Here is a 14,006-nt window from a genome sequence, read left to right on the forward strand (position 1 = left end):
AGCCGAGCTCTCTCAGCGCCTTGGCAGCTGGCCTGGGGGAGCAGGCGGCTGGGCGCAGGCCGGCCGGGCGCCTCAGGGACATCTGCTCCGCAGCTTGCCACGCTCCCTGTGAACGCCTGTGGACGTTGCCGGCGTACTTCCGGCACTTCCGGCGTACGGCCCGCACTTCCGGCTGCGCCCATCCCACGCTGCCGGCTGACCTGGGATACTTAGGGCACTTAGGGCCCCGGCCCTCTGATGCCCCCAGCCGATGCGGACAATCCCACACTTCCAGCAGCGTGGGGAGTACGGGCTGCTGCTGTGGTCCCGCCTCTTTGTGTCCATAGACGTTTTGTGTTCCATAGAAACACAAAATGTCTGGGACGCCTGAGCGGCTCAGTGGGTTAAGTCGCTGCCTTCAGATCAGGTCATGATCTCAGGGTCCTGGGATCAAGTCCCGCATCAGGCTCTCTGCTCAGAAGCAGGGAGCCTGCTTTCCCTCTGTCTCTCTGCTCTCTGCCTGCCTCTCTGCCTACTTGACATCCCTCTCTCTCTCTGTCAAATAAATTTAAAAAAAAAAAAATCTATAAAAAAAAAAGAAAAGAAAAAGAAACACAAAATGTCTTTGTGTTCCATAGAAGTTTTAGGACTGTTTCTAGCAGCTCTGTGAAAACTGCTGATGGAATTTTGTTATGGGATTGCATTAAATTTTTTAAGAAGATTTTATTTATTTATTTGACAGAGAAAAATCACAAGTAGGCATAGAGACAGGCAAAGGGCGCGGGGAATCAGGCTCCCCACTGAGCAGAGAGCCTGATGCAGGCCTCAAGAACCCTAAGATCCCGACCTGAGTCAAAGGCAGAGGCTTAACCCACTGAGCCACTCAGGCGCCCTAGACATTTTAATAATATTTGTTCTTCCAACCCTTGAGCATGGAATGGTTTTCCATCTTTTTGTGTATTCCTCAATATCTTTCATAAATCTTCTCTGGTTCTCAGTGTACATCCCTTGAACAACTTGGGTAGATTTATGCCTCAGTAACTTGTGCTTTTTGGAGCAATTATAAATGGGATTGATTACTTGATATCTCCTCTTGCTGCTTCATTGTTAGTGTATAGAACTGTAACTGACTACTGTACATTGATTTTATATCCTGTGACTTTGTTGGATTTCTGTATCAGGTCTAGCCATTTTTGGTGGAGTCTTTTGGGTTTTCTACATGCAGTATCATATCATCTATGAAGAGGGAAAGTTTAATTTCTTCTTTGGCATTTGTTTTATTACTTTTTGTTGTCTACTGAGGCAAGGACTTCCAGTACAATGTCAAATAACAGTGGTGAGAGTTGACATCCTTGTCATGTTCCTTACCTTATGGGAAGGAAGGAATTTTTTTTACCTTTGAGGATGATATTCACTCCTGGCCTTTCATATGTGACTTTTAGGATATTGAGATATGCTCCTTCTATCCTTACATGGTGGAGGGATCTTTTCAAGAAAAAGATGCTGTATTTTGTCATTTGTATTTTCCGCACCTATTGAGAGGACTATATGGTGCTTGTCCTTTCCTATATTAATATGGTGTATTACGTTGATGGATTTGGAGATGTTGAGCCATTCCTGAAGTGAAGTAATTAATCCCACTTGGTTAATTAAGAGATGAATAATCCTCTTAATGTACTCTTGGATCCTATTGGCTAGTATCTTTGAGAAAATTTTTGCAACCACATTCATCAAGATATTGGCTTCAACCACAGAACCGGCTTTGGCCAATGGAATGTTCTGGACATGTAAAGAATAAAGATTTTAAAATATGCCTCTGGGCTGCTGTTTTGCCTTTTGTGCTCTTTCCTTTTGTCATGAGAACAATATGTCCAACATAGCCTTTTTGGCCCTTGAAAAGTGAGTAACACACAGAGAAGATCTGAACTCAAGCTAAGCCTGAGGTCAAGCTCAGGTAAGCCCTTGTAAACCCAGCCCAGATCAGCTGCGCCCACAGACAGAAGTGAGAAATCAATGCTTATTTTTGTACCAACTGAGATTTTGTGGTTTTTATTTGTTTACATAAATGTGGCAGTGCGCTCTCTTAAGCTTAGGCTAAATTATGCTGCAATAACAAAAGACTCTACATTTCTTCCTTATGTTAGACACGGTCATGGGTCAACTGAAGCTCTGTTCCATATTTTCGCTCAGGGAGCCTGTCTGAAAGAGGAGCCCTTGTCTGGATTTACTGGTCTTCTACTGGAGGATAAAGAGATGGGGACTGATGTACCAGCCCTTGAAATTTGTGCTCAGAGATAACACACATGACTTCATTCACGTTTTATTGGTCAGAATAAATAACACAGCTGTACCTGTGTAGGGCAGGAATGCCCAACTCTCTTTCGTGGAGCAACATAAGAGAGAGGGGGGCCATATAGGAAGGCCTCTACCACAGAGCGAATCAGTGAGTACTTAGAAAAATGACAAAAATCTCCCACCACAATATACCTTGAGCATTTTGAGTTCATATGATGAAGGAACAGGATGACTTCAACATCTGCCACATCTTTTTCTGGCTAACTGGAATTACATTATATCTCTCTCTCTTTTTTTTTTTAAGATTTTATTTATTTATTTGACAGAGAGGCAGACAGAAAGTGCACAGAGCAGCGGGCAGAGAGAAAGGGAGAAGCAGGCCCCCCATGGAGCAGGGAGTCGGATGCGGGGCTTGATCCCAGGACCCTGAGATCATGACCTGAGCCGAAGGCAGCTGCTTACCTGACTGAGCCCCCCAGGTGTCCCGCAATTATGCTATATCTTGAATCTTTAAAGCAAGGGTGAGTTTGTGTGTTCATGTGAGTCTGCAAGTAATCACACGCCGCCTCTAGTGGGATGCACCCGTCATTCTTACAGGACGGACAAGCAATGATATAAAGCTTGGAATTTTCTCCCTGATACTATCAGCACTGCTCTGTTTTCCAAGCATCGGTGTTTTCCATGGAAAAGAAATTTGATGCATTCTTTAATTTCCAAATAAAGTAAAATGATTGTGTAGCGGAGCCATGATGTTTATGGGGAGCCCATTTTCCTTTGTTGCTCTGGAACAAAGTGAGTTCCAAATCCTTGGACATCAAATTGATACCGCTGAGCTCAGAATTCATCCTACCCCAACCGCCCTCTTTGTGTCTAGAAGCCAAGTTTTATATTTCATCCTAGCATGGAAGGGAATTCTATAATTTGTTTCACCTGTGAATTACTGTCTAAAGAACCAGTTAATCAAAATGGTGCATACTTTCTCTCTCCCTCTCTCTCTCTCTCTTTTTTTTTTAAGGCATCTTTATTATTGTGTGGTTCTTTCTGGCATTAGTATTTCACACATAAATCAAGATGGTCACCTTCTGTGAAGGGGGATACTAAAGTATAATTTAACCATCCACCTAGCCACTTGAGCAAGACAGCTAGGCATCTCTAAAATCTATCCCACTTTTTCTCTTTTTTTCCTCTGCTGCCATGGTCTTAGTCTAAGCTCTTAGAAACCGTTGCTGTATTATTGTGTTATCCTTCTAATGACCTCCCAACCTTGAATTTCTTCCCTCCCTATGCCCCTAAAAATGCCAGTGAGACTAGAACTCCTGTGTTTTCTTTTGGTAACTGACATACGGAAGTTTTCAATGGCTTGTAATCAATCAGAGGTAAGAGAGTAACACCCTCAGATACTTTGGACACCAAACTATGAAACTTTAGCTAATAATTTTATGTTTTCCTTTGACATGTGGTATCCTTTTGGGACCAAAACAAAACAAAACAAAATAAACAAAAACCCAAAAGTTACATAGAATCTATTTTTGGAAACCTGTTAATCAATAGAACTTAAGAATACAAAAGGTCATCCACATTTTGGATGAAGGTAAAATGACAAGGCAACTCAAGGTACTTGAGATCTTAATTAAGCATTTGTGAAAAGTAATAGAGTTTCATGAGTCCCTGGTTCATAGCAGTCCCTAAATCCTTGTTATCATAGTTTATTCAGACAGTTCTCTTCGAATGAGCCTAGTTTTTCTCCGATCTTTTGTTATTTCAGACAATGCTGTGATTAGTAACCTTGTGCAAATATTGTTTCGTGTTGATTCATGTCGTAAATGCGTACCTTCACAATACTTTCTGGGAAGGTCATAAGGTCAATGCATATACAGTGCTACTAGATATAGCTAAATCCCCTTATGTCCCAGTTGTGGTAGTTAATTTTATATTCCAATTTAATTGGTGCCCATATACATGGTCAAACATCATTCTGGGTTTTGTTGTAAGGGTGTTCTTGGATGAGATTAACATTTAAATTGATGGGCTTTTTGTAGAGCAGATTGCCTTCCAGAATGTGGGTGGGCCACATCCAGTAAGTTGAACACTTAGATAAAGCAAAAGACTGACTTCTGAGCAAGAGGGCATTTCTGCCAGCAAAGGACACTTGGACTTGAACTATAGCATCAGATTTTCCTGGGTCTCCAGCCTGCTGGCCCCCCTGTAGACGTTGGACGTGCCAGTCTCCATAATTGCATGAGCCAGCCCTTTAATACATACAGACACATCTACATACATACACATATACACACAACATCCTGTTGGTTCTGTTTCCCAGGGGAACCCAGGCTAAGATGGTGGTTACACACTTTGCATTGCTACCAGTAATGTGTGAGGAGCACCTCTTTTCCAATAGCCCCATGATCAAGGTATTGCTAAGCACTTGAATTTTTGTCAAACTGACTGGTAAGAAATGGTATCTTCGTGTAGTCTTAGTGTTTCTCCTATTAAGAGTAAAATAGAGTTTTTTTTATATAAAGGACCTTTTATTTATTTTCTTCAGTGAAATGCCCTGAGAAGATTTTTATGATGTAAACATCTCTTTCTGTGGACCAAGCTAAACTGCTCTTAGAAAGAGACTAGGCCTCCAAGATGAATATAATAATTTTTCAAAGAAGAATATCCATTCCTTTGTGAAATTCAGAGTACACCTATATTTTATTTCATCGTACTCACATTTCTTTTTTATTAACCCATATTTGATTACCAAGATAACATATACTGAGAAATCCTTTTTGGTAAAAATGGGTCCAAATGAGATTCTGGATTTTACAACAGTATTGAGAAAACTCTCAGGTAGAAGAGATGCTTTGTTGGGCACCTGGATTCCTGACCTGGCATCCTTCTCTTAGCTAAAGTAGGGTTCTCTTTCTTCTTATCCCTCTTTTTACTTACTGCCTATCGTCCAGGTTTTCTGAGGTTTTCTTTGTGCTGATTGAATAAACACAAATCTGTGCCTTTTCCCTCCCAGAGCCAAATGCTTTCTTTTATTAACACTAGCAAGTATAAATAGCTGTTCAAAAGGTGCCAAGTCCTTGCCTCCCTCCCGCAAGGAACTCTTCTAGCCCCTGGGTCCTTACCCCCGAGGACCTGTCCTTACCCCTCCCGGGTGCTGTCCTTAGCCCACTAGGACCTGTTCTAGCTCCCAGGAACTGCCCTTAGCCACCCTCCAAGACCTGTCCTTACCCCCCATCCCCAAGGAACTCTTCTAGTCCCCAGGTCCTGTTCTTACCCCTGAGGACCTGTCCTTGGTCTCCAGGACCTGTCTTTACCCCCAGGACCTGTTCTGGTCTTTTAGGGCCTGTTTTTACCCCCCAGATCCTGTCCTTAGCCCCCAGGATATGTCCTAGCTCCCAGGACCTGTTCTAGTCTCCAGGAACTGCCCTTAGCACTCCCACTTAGGACCTGTCCTTCCCACCCCCTAGGAACTCTTCTAGCCCTCTGGTCCTGTCCTTGGGTTCCCAGGTGCTGTCCTTACCCCCCAAGAGCCGTCCACAACCCTCCAGATCCTGTCCTTATCCCCTAAGACCTGTCCTTCCCCCACGCCTGGTCCTATCCCTGGCCCCCAAGGACCTGTCTGTAGCCCCCCAGGTTCCACTGGGGAGAAGCCTGCATGAAAATCATGTCACCTGGAAGTGAAAATCCCTGCATAGCTCTCCTGGAAGCTCTGGTTTAGGGGCACAACACGAGCCAGGACCTCTTCATTCAAGTTGAGGGAGGCAATGGCTGCCAGGAGCCAGCAGTCACCTGTGAACACAGCACACAGCTCCAAGCAGGGGCCTCACCCTGTCCAGCCCTGGGAGCTTGAAGCTGAGGAGGGGATGAACGCAGGTGAACACAGAGCCCCTGTGTGATGGGCAGGTTGTAGGGCTGGGTGACATCCTTAGTGCGGAGGTGACCTGGATGGAGGCAGAGGACTCACTCGTGGGAAGACACGAGCCAGCCACCTGCCTGGCCCACGGAAGACACAGCAGGAGCCCTGGAGTGATGGGGTACCCACACTTCTGGGGGCACAGGGCATAAAGGTGAGCTCAGGTGATCTGGGGGCAGGACATGCAGTGGCGCGGATGGGACATGGTTGGTGGGGAGGAGGGCACAGAGGCCACCACCAGCAGGTCCCACACAGGCTGTCCTGCACATCCCGCATAGGTCAGAAAAGGCTCATGGCCCGACTGCCCTCTAGGGGCTAGAGCACATGGATAGTCACTTCTAGGGGGTGGGTGGGCACCGTGCCAGGGTACAAGGACCAGGACAGTCGGATAGGCACCTCCCCGAGCCGCCGTGCCCCCTGCGGCTGAGGGACGGCCCAGCTGTCGCGGGAGCATGTGTGTGAAGTGGGTAAAGCACTCACATGCCCACGGGAGGTGCTCTGCACGCCAGCACCGTGACTGTCTTCAGTGCTCGGCAGTGAACCGTGGGCAGCAACGGCGCATCGCAGGGGCTCATGTTCACCTCCAAAGGCCGAGGACCGCCACAGGCCCCCTGGGCAGGCTGAGGACCTTGAGTTCGGTCTGAACAAGTGTGTGTGCGTTCCTGCCACTTCCCACCACAGTAACAGGATGTGGCCTTGGAGGAGCTAATGTACATCAATGGCTTCGTGCTTCCTAAGGACAGGGCTCGGGAAGGTGCTACTGAAGGTCACTGAGGTCTTCTGCATTCCGGTCGACTACTCTGTGTCCTGACGGGTGTTGTGTGTGCGGCTCTCGGAGGCCTGGGCCGGGCAGCCCTGCTCTCCCAATCTGGAACCCAACACAGGCAAACCAATTCCCTGGCTCCCTCACCGGGTGGGCGCAGTGGTGCTGGGCATGCAGGTGTGGCTTTCCGGCTCACCTCCGGGAAGCCCCGTGTGCCTCCAAGACTCTTGCCGCTCTGCACTCTCCGTCCATGAGGCTTCAGTGGCGCAGACCCTGCCCCAGTTTCAGACGTGGGCCTGTGATTTCCCAAGTATCACATTTCCCAGCCTGTTGTGGTCAGCCTGGAGAAGGTTCTGTGGCCCAGCCACAGCACGTGAGGTGCCACGAGAGCTATATGGGGGCTTTGGAAGGAGTGAATAGGTGCTCTACTGCTGGGGAGGGGCAGCCTGCCTGGGAAAGGGCACACCTTGGAGGAAGAGGGGCTGGGAGATGGAAGGGGTTTAGAACCAGGTCTTGCAGGCATCGCTGGAGACCTGGAATCAAGCCGTACCTGCAGCCTGATGTGCCTTGGACTCTTCTGCCATGTGATGCAATGACCTCAGTCTTCCTGAGGTCCAGGGCACGTGGGCAGTAGCCCTCACTGGCGGAGACCCTCAGATGTGCGGGCTACTCTCCTGGGAGCTTCCAGTCATTACCTCATCTCTTCCTCCCAGTGCTCCGTGAGGAACATATACGTGTCTGCGTCAGAGTGGAGCAGGACATGGCTGGGGAGGTTAAATGTGCTGCCAACGATTAAAGAATTATAACTGAGACTTTAAAAGGTGTGGTGTTTCAGTCCGTCCGATCTCGGAGACAACCTTCTGGGTCAAGTAAGCCTTGACATGAACCAAACTGGAGACCCCTGGCGTGTTCAGAGTATGGAGCTTGCAGAGAAATCTGGTGGTGGGAGTCTTTGGTTCTCACAGGGCAGTAGGTGAGCAGCCCCCACTGGGGGCATGGAAGTCTTCCCAGAGGGGCTTCCCCGTGCTGAGCCCACACTGCTGCCTGGTCAGTAAAGCAAGCTTTGGCCATTTCTGAGCATTGTGCTCTCCCACGTGGACCGTGTCACACTGTCCCCACCTGAAGCACAAACCCACCATGTGTCCACTGTTCTGGGCTCATGAGATCCCTTTTCCAGTCCTCTCCTTGTCCCCTGACCTCAGCTCCTCCCATGGCTTCCGTCCTTCTCCGGAAGCCTGGAGGTGTTTGTGATTCTTACTCTTCTTGAGTAGACTTGAGATTTTTCTGGGCCCTTTGGGCCTGTCAACATGTGGAGGATGACAGGCTTGCAGACAGAGTGGGTCAAGCATAGGACCCCAGAGGCAGAGTCCTGAAGCCAGAACCCCACCACTGCCATGCAGCCCCTGGGAAGAGCGGCTGCAGCAGGTCCCTCCAAGCCCTCCTGGTTTGGTCTCCCTGGGTCCCAGGAGGCAATGCTTTGACATGACACACATGTGTCTGGCTCTGTGGCCTCAGACGTAACAGCAGTTCCCGGATGGGCCCGAGTGCAGGAGGGACCGGCTTCTTGTTTATCCTGGGCCATCCATCTAGGTCAGTGCTGGCTCCACACCAACCTCAGATGACCGCTCCCCACCAGGCCCGGAGGGTCTCACCACAGCCTGGCAATCAGAGGCCGTGTTCCATGCCTCCTGGTTTTCTTTCTTCCAGTACCCCCTGGCCAGCTGGGGGGAACAAGGCCCCCTGCACCTCCTGCCTCATGCAGAGCTATCCCAACCTAACAGGTGTCCTCCAAAAGGGCACGTCATGCTAGAGTGCCTTCTAGGTGACAGCACGGTGGCTTTAAGAGGTCGAGTCACCTGCTTGAGGTCACATGTCCTGCGAGGAGCTGCACAGGGGCAGAACCCGGGTCTGCCCTCGGTGGCAGCAGGCAGCCAGCGTGCAGGACCCCGCTCAGCAGTGTGCAAAGAGCACGCTGCCTGGTCTCAGCAAACCTTATGACATGATCACCCCTGCTGTCATCACCTTTCTGTGGGGAAGAAATGGAAGCTCAGAGAGCAGCAGACCAGTGGTGACCCGGTCTCACAAGCAAATCCTCTAAATCAAATCCTGGGCTTTGTTTAAAAACCGAACCTTGCTAGAGATTTCTTTAGGTCAAGGAGCGTCTGATTCCTTCAACAAAGAAGAGACCCCACTAGGACTATCCTCCCTGGACCAAACTGTGGGCTCCCAGCGCCTCTGGCTGCTGGGGGGTTCGGCCAGCGGGGGCCCTGGGGAGCACAGAAAGGGAGGAGGGTGCGGTGAGAGTATTTCTTCCTGGACTTGGCTTGAGCTGTGCCCCTTGACCCCGGGCACTGCTCCCTCGAGGTGGCATCTGGGCATAACCCATTTACGCTCAGCTCTTGAGTCCTGACACCAGCACCACCTCCTAAATCAGGGCCTTTCCTACCAGGGATCGGGTGATACTTCCTCACCGGGTCACAGAGGGCTTCGAACACACAGTGTGTATGGCCCACAGTGTTCGAGGCTTGGCTGACTGCGGTCTATCCCTCAACATCTGTGCCCCCTTAGCTAACTCCAAGGGCAACACTCTGCATGGAGAAGCTCGGATAATCATTTACCCCATTTAAAACAGGGCTCAGATTCTTGGCTAGAAAAAGTCATCCTCGTAAAACTGCCACTTCCTCTGAAGTCAGTCTGTAAACTTTAGGTACTCCCAACAAAAATGGTAAAATGATCTTTTAAATTTGGAATTTAGCTTATGCAAAGTTTATAAGGAAAAATTAAGCATCAAGCATAGAAGAAAGTCTAGAATGGAAGGAAGTCTACCTCTATGAGGTACTAAAACAGGCATAAAGCCACAATAATTAAAACAGTACAGAACTTGTGCGCAAGAATACAGATACGTGACACAGAACAGAAAGTTCAGGAATCATTCTAAATGTAGGAATTTAGTGCAGATACAATATTCATATGTAAGATTGGAACAGTGGAAGGGCCATCTAGAAAAAAATCAAGTTCTAGCTCCTCTTGTCACAGGGATAAATTCTAAATGGAATAATGTTCGTAATTAAGCATTTAACATTATATTCCTTAAGTATATACTCTAATATATTATTTATATAATCTTACATAAATATGGTCAATCTAGCCATTTGTTTTATTTTTATTTTGGTTGCCTATTTATGCCATATATCTTAATGGTATCTTAATATTTTAACATTATGGTAACACTTAAATACAATATTTTTATACACCCACAGACATTCTGCAAAAGACAATGGAGAATTCCAATATAATGTGACTGGAGACAGGCTATTGAATTGTAATCCAGAGCCATAAGTCTTTTGAATAATTAACTTAGTTTCATTAAAGAAAAAAAATGTTTATATGCTAAAAAAAATCACCATTAACAAAATCAAACAAAAAATAATAAGGAAAAATACTCAGATCCTAAACATCATGTATAAACTTCTCTAGTAAATAAATGACAGCTCCATAGAAAAATGCCTCAAAACCCAAACATGGCCACATTTTTCCAAACCCAGGAAAGAAGTGCCATGTACGTATCACGCTTTTCTTTTCAAGATGTTTCTTACTTAAAAAAGGTAGTAAAGGTAACCATAAACCGACAGACTGCAAAAATATGCCATTTTTGGCATCATAATTTTATATGATATGAGGAATGAGAGTACTTTATTTGAATATTTTGATTGGTCATAAGATTTGTCTGGCTCACTTTGCTCAGAATTTACTTACTGAGCCATGGAAATGTATACCTTCAGTCCCCTGGGAGGTCCCGGACCCTCCACGGCCCCTAAGAGCTGCAGGGTGGGGGCTGCGCACCTTTCTAGCCTTTTCTCTGTCAGGCCCTGGGTGCAGGGGGCTCCTGGCGCAGGGAGTTCTCATCTCACCTCACCCAGGGACACACCCTTCCCAGGTTGACCCCACATCCCTCTTTGTCTTCTGAAGGGAATACTAGCAAACAGGATCCAGCTGCATTGACGTGGTAAGACTCACAGCCAAGCATAGAAGGGTTGGGGGGTTGTGCATCTGGAGGGCTCACCTGGTGGGGAATCTGACTCTTGATCTCGGGATTGTGAGTTTGAGGCCCCCATTGCGTGTAGAGATTATTAATTTAAAATTAAAAAAAAGAGTAGAAGGTTGGTTTAACATCGGAGAGTCAGGGACTCAATCAGTGGTCAGCTGAGCTGCGTGAACAGAATGGTGCATACGGACACAGCACAGGAAGATTGAAAATCAGACCGTGGGAAAAGATCATGCAAACGTTCATGAGAAGGAAGCTGGCAAAACCATATTAATAATGGACAAAATAAACTTTAGGGCAAAAAGCATCATTACAGAGAAAAGGGGGTCATCTTGTAATGAGGAAGGTTCAAATCATGAGAACATTCAAAGGAGAGGAGGTATCCATGCATTTTTTTTGGCTTGAATATTTTCAATCAAAGGGCAGAAAAATATCATTTTCATTGGAAATACTTAGTGCATTTAGTGCATAAAGACGTGACAAATATAGTTATATGAAAACTACAATATCTTATACTCAACAAAATTAATAATTTCTTAATATCATATAATACCCATTTTTAAGAAAAGATTGTATTTATTTGAGAGAGAGAGAGTGCACAAGTAGGGGGGGAGGGGCAGGGGGAGAGAGGAAGCAGACTCTCCAATGAGCTGGTAGCCCGATGTGAGGCTCAATCCCAGGACCCTGGGATATGACCTGAGCTGAAGGCAGATGCTTCACTGACTGAGCCACCCAGGCGACCCACCCATTTTTTAAAATTTAAATTCCAGTATGGTTAATATACAGTATAATATTAGTTTCAGGTGTACAATGTAGTAATTCATCACTTCCATACATCACCCCGTGCTCCTCAGGACAGGTGCAATCCTTCACCCCCATCGCCTCTTCCACCCATCCCCCGCCACCTTCCCTCTGGTGACTGTTCTCTGAAATTAAGAGTGTGTTTCTTGGGGCACCTGGGGGGCTCAGTGGGCTAAAGCCTCTGCCATCAGCTCAGGTCATGATCCCAGCGTCCGGTACATGCAGACCTTCTGTGGGTCTCTGATCAGCCGTGGACTTGACATTCTATCCAGCCCAAGGCGTTCACAGCTTCACTCTGTCATAACGGGTCAGTGGGATCTGGGTTGGTTGCTGAGCTTGGCTGGGACCCTCCTGGGGGTGTTGTGAACCCCCAGACAAGGAGAGGGGTGAGCCCACACTCCGGACCCCCTCCCGCTTGCTCGCGCTGGTGCACAGGGTGTGGTCTTCCAGCTCAGGCACTCTTGGGCATGAGGGGATACTCGCTGTCCTGGGCAGGTGGAGTCTGGGAATTCCTTAGAGACTGCCAACGAGCACGTGGATCACAGCGGGTCTTCTCCATCCTACTATTTTCTTTTGAGGAGAAACTCACACACTCTAAAACTCACCAGTTGAAAGTACGCAGTTCTGTGATTCTTGGCACCCTCGCTGTGCTGTGGGGCCGTCACTGACATCCAGCTCGGAAACACTTCCAGCACCCCAAAGAGAAACCTCATACCTGTTTGTAGTTAATCCCAGTTCCCCTGCCTGGCTAGCCCTTGACAACCAATACCTCCTCTCTATCTCTACAGATTTGCCTATTCTGGGTATTTCTCAAAACGTGAACCTCAGCAGCGCCTGACCTTGGATTCACCCCTTGCCTGCCTTAGAATTCCAAGGTGGGGAGGTCCAGGAGAGAGAGTGCTGCCTGCTCTCGCCCTCTCCCTCCTGAAGTTCTAGTTGTGCATGACAGGAAGCTTGGCAAACAGTAACTGTCTGAAAAGCACACACTCAGGTCTTTAGGTGACTCACAGCCTTTGCTGAGGGGACAACACAGCCCGGGTCCTTCTGTAGATCAAGCCCAGGGCTCTGGCTTGGCTGTGTGGCTCAGGTGCCATGAGGGGCGATCCTGCCTGGCCTCCTCAGCCTCTGGGACCCGGGGCTTCCAGGCAGGGAGCTGGAGGCTGCTCCTGCGGGTATCTGGGGTGTGAGGCTGTGCAGACATCTGTCCTGGTTGATGGAGGCACAGGCTGCTGCGGGATCATGGGGAGGCGTCTGCTGTCTCTGCAGGAGGGGTCCGTGATCAGAAGGCTCCTGACTCAGCGTGCCTTGCTTTCCCACCCGGGTAATGAGGGCTTGGATCTGTCTGCCAGGAGAAGGGCCTGATTTCACAGCATCTGGATGTGACGAGGGGGGATTCGGGCGGGCAGGTGGAAGGAGGGCGCTCACCCTGCAAAAATCCCTCGTGGAGACAGAAAATCACCAGCTGTGCTCACTGCTATGGAGGAAGGACTTGCTCGCTACATCAGTCTGCCGGGGGTATGCCTGGAGGTGCGGGGGGAAGGGGACCTGGGGATAGAAATTCTGCGAGGTCCCCCCCTTCGTCCACAGACATCCCTACCTAAAGGCGTGCTGTCTCCAACCCCTGCATTCACCAAATATGTGTTCAGTCCCCACTACACTCCGGGGGACTCTCGGGGCTCAAGAGAGACAGTGGCGAGGAGCAGAACACAGAACACAGACAGGTGTCTTTGTCAGAGTCCAGTGGGTGCACGCGTGGCCAGGGCATTGAAGCTCACTAGAGAGTGTGTCAGAGCGGGTGGGTTGTACGGGGTGGGGTCTGGAGAGCCTTTTCAGGGTCCCTTGGGGTGGGTGAGCAGAGGGTGCCCCACGTGGAAGCCCACATTCCTGGACCTGGAGCAAAGACAGGAGCAGGGACTAGAGGGAGGAAAGGGCCCGATGCTTAGGGTGTTACAGGCCACATCACCCCCTCCCTCCCCGTTCTCCTTGGAGCACTGGGCAGCCCCTAGCAGGGGAACTGCATGGCCAGATTTGTGTTTGAAATGAGCGCTCTGGGTGGAGTCAGACTGCTCCAGTGGGCTTCAGATCTTGGGCCATGGATTCAACACTGGGAGTAAGTATTTCCTTCCCATTCCCAAACAGAGCAGCTGGATTTCTCCTGGAGACCACGGTGCTCAGGAGAATGCTGTGTAGAAGGAACGGAGCTGTGGTTC

This window comes from Mustela putorius, unplaced genomic scaffold, assembly GCF_011764305.1.
Source record: "Mustela putorius furo isolate JIRA1106 unplaced genomic scaffold, ASM1176430v1.1 tig00004013_pilon_pilon_pilon, whole genome shotgun sequence".
NCBI lineage: Eukaryota > Metazoa > Chordata > Mammalia > Carnivora > Mustelidae > Mustela > Mustela putorius.